Source organism: Temnothorax curvispinosus, unplaced genomic scaffold (assembly GCF_003070985.1).
Source record: "Temnothorax curvispinosus isolate PA1 unplaced genomic scaffold, ASM307098v1 QBEX01006970.1, whole genome shotgun sequence".
In the NCBI taxonomy this organism is placed as follows: domain Eukaryota; kingdom Metazoa; phylum Arthropoda; class Insecta; order Hymenoptera; family Formicidae; genus Temnothorax; species Temnothorax curvispinosus.
This window is the reverse complement of record NW_020216750.1, coordinates 1-5,131: the sequence shown is the minus strand read 5'-3', so window position 1 is coordinate 5,131 and position 5,131 is coordinate 1. Positions and strand designations below refer to the sequence as shown.

Below are 5,131 nucleotides of genomic sequence, written 5' to 3'. Positions count from 1 at the left end.
AAAATGAATCGTAAAAGTTCTAAGTTTCCAACGTAAACGTTCTCAGAATATGAACGATGTCGAAATCGTGTGTTAAATATATGTATTTGTTGCTGTTTAAGACGCGTACGGCAAACGTATTCAAAAATATAACCGTCTTCCACGACTTGGTACTCAGACCACTTGATATGGAACTGTGACTCTTACTATTTAAGTTTTACCGATTTAAACGTTCCACGATGAAATATATTTTATAATTTTCGGCCACTTAGGTCGACGTAGTGCTGCGAAGTAATATACGTGCAACACCAACCCAGAATATAGCCATTTTCTAGTACCTGGCATCTCGACACCTGATGTACAAAAAGTGATTCGTAGAAATTTTAGTTTTCCAACTTAAGTGTTTTCAAAATATGAACGATGTCGAAATCGTGTGCTAAATATATGTATTTGTAGCTGTTTAAGACGCATACGGCAAACGTATTCAAAAATATAACCGTTTTTTACGACTTGGTACTCAGACCACTTGATATAAAAATGTGACTTTTACTATTTAAGTTTTACCGATTTAAACGTTTTACGATGAAATATATTTTATAATTTTCAGCCACGTAGGTCGACATAATACTGACAAGTAATATACGTGTAACGTCGACCCAGAATATAGCCATTTTCTAGTACCTGGCATCTCGACACCTGACTTAGAAAAAATGAATCGTAAAAGTTCTAAGTTTCCAACGTAAACGTTCTCAGAGTATGAACGATGTCGAAATCGTGTGCTAAATATATGTATTTGTTGCTGTTTACGACGCGTACGGCAAACGGCAAATAAAATTTAAAATAGATCGATATCTCAATATTTGCGGAAATTAGAGCAACCACGGACATTTCTAAAAAAATTTAAAATTTTTTTAAAAAAGAACTTTTTTACCGATCATCGCCAAATTCAATACTAACCTTCCTTGAACGAGACTCTCGATTAAAAAAAACAGCCCGATATCTCAATATTTGCGGAAGTTAGAGCAATCACGGACATTAAATCTGCACATACACACATGCAGACATGCGATTTTAATGCGATATTTCGACATTTTAGAACACTCTGAACATATTGGCAGAAAAAACTCAAAAACCAATCTCTTTGTTGGTTTCTTCTACCCCTATTTTATATATAATTCATTTAAATTTGATTGACTAGACCCAACTTTATGCGCAATCAACTCTCTAAAAGAGAATCAGTGTATTTTTACTGAGAAACAGTAAATAGTCACTGATTGAAGCAGTTATAAGTATACCACTAAGAATCAGTGACATTTCACTGAAGGAATTAGTTATTTATTGACTGTTTCAATCAGTAATATTGGACTACTAGAAACAGTGACTTAAAACAGCAAAATCAGTAATGTGAGCTGATTAAATCAGTAATATTGACTATTTCAATCAGTAATATTATACTACTAAAACAGTGACTTTGAGCAGCAAAATCAGTAATGTGAACTGATTAAATCAGTAATATTGACTGTTTTACTCAGTAATATTGGACTACTGGAAACAGTGACTTTGAACAGCAAAATCAGTAATGCAAGCTGATTAAATCAGTAAATGTCCCAGTAAACAGTAACAAAAAGTAATAACCTTAATACATGTTATAACTTTTATTCAACAATGTAATTGTTACGTACAAAATGTTTACAGAATGAAGTCAATTAAAAATTAAACATTCCTCAGCTTACGAGCTTGTGCCTCTATGTTTGTTCCTTCCTAAAAAAAGATTTTTCTGTGTGTTAGCAAGTATTAATATATAACTTTTAAATGCACTAACCAAACTTACAGGCCATATCTGTATTAACGAAGAATTTGGAAAAAGGAGGATCATCATGTTGTCCCTTATCAATGTTCTTCTGAAATTAACTATCCAAATATTTGAATCGTGTTTTAACAATCAATTTATACTAAGAAATTATAAGAATAAGAAATAAAAGACTTACTCCTTTTGATAAGTTTCCAACGATAACCGAGATTAATAATCTTATTCTGTTTGCTGTTCAGTTCTCTCGTTCAATACGCCGTGGTTTATGCTGAAAATGAAAAGGGAGAAACAGTCTCTAGTTTATCGCGCTTTACTATGGGCCCGTTGGACCTCCATCTTTGCTCCGTTGGCAAACTATAACCTCGCCCCGTTGGGCCATCGTACTCGTCAGTACCCGCGGTAAATGAACTACAGCTCAAGAAGCTTTCGTACTTACTTTTAACCTCACCTTTTTTGCAAGCACGCTTAGCTCAGTACCGCAGTTTCTCTCATTCTTCGTAATGTACACTTAGCACCGCTTCGTCCTTCGTCACGTATACTTCGTTCTCGTCTTCTGTTTCACACATCACTGAGATCACAATCCTGTTCCGCTTCCTCGCACCATCAATCAGTATTACCAACAGATAACTGATTTTACAGTAACATCTTACTTTCACTGACCATAATCAGTGAAATATAAGATAAAGAAACAAAAAGTAAACATTCTACTGAAGTTCAGTGAAATACTCACTGATTCTCAGTGAAATCCTATTTTACTGTTTCAATTAGTGATATTTTCACTGATTCTACTTTAGAGATAAAGGTTCATATATGAAATTCACGAAAACAAAGCTTCCTCTATGAGGAAGCAATAGTTTGATTATCGACTCGTCCGCTCAAATATACTATTTGATACGCGTATCGACAGAGTTGGTGCAAACTAGGCCACGTACGTCAAGTATCGGTTGTAATTGTGAAATAAGGAATGACAATAGTCTGTCGAAGAAACAAGTCGAAAGATGAATCAATTTTGACGATCGTTGAACGAAGAGTAAAGAACAAAGTTTAATTTGACGTTTAATTTATGCCGAATGTATCGCAATTGTATCTAGTTTCTTTAATTTTACTCAACAAACGATAAGTCTGTCGAAAGAAGAATTATTTTTGACGAGCCACTTGTTCCATTTTAAGATTTGAACGTTAAATAAAGGAAAAAATCGCATGTATCTTTCAATCGTATACACATGTAAATTCTATCGAGTGTCACTTTCTTATATATTCGATACCGAACAAGTATGTAAAAAGACAATTAAGTATTTACGAAGCACTTACGTTTACGAAGACGTGTTAAATTATCGGTAAATTTCAAAAAAGCGAGTTTGAAAATCTTAGAATTCTATCTTAGACTTTCTAAGATTTTCGAATTCGCCTTTTTTTTTGTCAATTAGGCAGACTACAGTTATGTATTCTTATGTTTTTGGAGTAGCTGAATTTGAAATTGCAGTCTGCGCCTTTCACTCTATGTAGTATAGAGTGAATATTTTTATTCACATGAGGACTTCCCAGGTAGGAATATACAAATGGCCCAGTCTCGAGCCAGGCTTGATTTAATGATGAGGAAGTATGGGCCAAGCATGGTAACTACGCTGGTCCAAGCCTGGTTGAAGCCTGGGATGATAACCTCGGGCAAAGCTCGGGGTGCTCGAGGTGCCAGGCTTGGCCCAAGGCTTGGGTAACAATGAAGCCAAGCTTGGCTCAGAGTAAAAAAACAATACTGCCAGGGCTCATTTCTCTTTTACAAATGATTATTTAATATTTAATATACATATATTGTTATAATATACTTATATAGATTATTAATTGTAACCTCGTTGCTTTCGGCCGCCTTCCCTATCGCTAGCTCTTGATAGGAAAGTACTTACGGCTGATAATATTTGTACTTTCTCCTCACTCTCCACATATTTTTCTTGTATATAATCTGAAAGTTACATATTATTGTATTAATTACTGTATAAATAATATATTTTAAATCTTCTTACTAGATAAACGTGTATAAGTCGTGGTTTTACTGAAACTGAGTTTCGACACTCCTTTCACTATCCGACCTGCACCACTAAATTGCAGCTGAACGTTTTTTTAAATAATTTCCGATAAAATCGCTGCAATATCCGCTTTATATCCGCGACATCCCATAGTAGTAATTTTGAAAAATATGTCCTAAAATTAATTACACATTAATAGAATATTTATCTCAATAAAAATTCCAATTGTACATTTTTTCAATATTTACAAGTGCCCGCTGCTTTTCCTCATTTTTTTTTAATTTTCGATCAAAACTTTGAAACTCATCGACAGATTTGAATGGTACTGCTCCCAGTAGTTTTCTCCATTGAAAATTTTCTTCTACTGAATTCTTTCTTGTATTGCCATATATATCTTTTAATTCGCGAATCTTGTTGTTAAAATTATAGTGGAGACTTCTTTTGCAATTAGAAATTTTTTTGTAAATTGTTTTTTTCAAACACGTTAACTGTTCTTCAAAAAATCTTGCCAATATTTCTAAAAAATAAAAAATATTAATATTTTGTGTATAATTTTAATTGATTAGATGAAAATTTTGTATCTAACAAAAAATTTGTGAATATTACTTTCTCCATCTTTCATTTTGTCATAAACGTTAAGATCAGTATTTTCCTGTTCACCTGTAAAATATAAAACACATTCTATTTCTATCGGGGTATGTAAAAATGTGTGTGTGTTATATACAGGGTGTTTCCGAACATCCGCACGTCCGTTCATGTGCAAGTAAAACTAATTAAACTAATTAAACAAAAAAGTTCTCTATCATTTTGTAAATTATTACGTAAAATTTTGAGTTATTAATTGAAGAAATTTTTAAACATGGCAATTTTCAATAATTAATAGCTCAAAAGTTTACGTGATACTTTTTCATTAATTTTTGAAAATACAATCTGTGATTGAACAGTGCCGTATTACAACTATATAACATATACATTCAGTCAAATGGAAATATTCGGTATCGAGCAGGTCGGAGAAAAGTTGGAAATAGACGCAAATACATTGCATTATGTAAATCCTGATGTAAAAAGTGAAATATGCAATTATAATATGCGATTGTCGAGCGTTTCCGGGATTTTATGAATACAGTAAACTGTCTCTTTAATATGAATTATTTACGTGATACTTTGCAAATGCTAGCACTTTTTAGTTCAGTTTAGTGAGTTCTACCTGTACGTGAATGGATGTGCGAATGCTCGGAAACACTCTGTATAGCTGAAAATTATGTTTAATGGATAAAAAAAATTATTTGTTTTACCTTCTTTAAACTCTCTGTTTGATTGA

General features: G+C 32.9%; 1 long non-coding RNA gene across 1 annotated transcript; it reads right to left on the bottom strand.

The window, feature by feature from the left end:
- Positions 1–1,845: 1,845 nt before the first annotated feature.
- On the bottom strand, positions 1,846–2,556 carry LOC112456552. Its single transcript, XR_003040985.1, has 3 exons — positions 2,226–2,556; positions 1,968–2,057; positions 1,846–1,880 (listed from the first exon to the last, which is right to left on the bottom strand). It is a non-coding gene; the product is annotated as an uncharacterized LOC112456552 (long non-coding RNA).
- Positions 2,557–5,131: the final 2,575 nt, after the last annotated feature.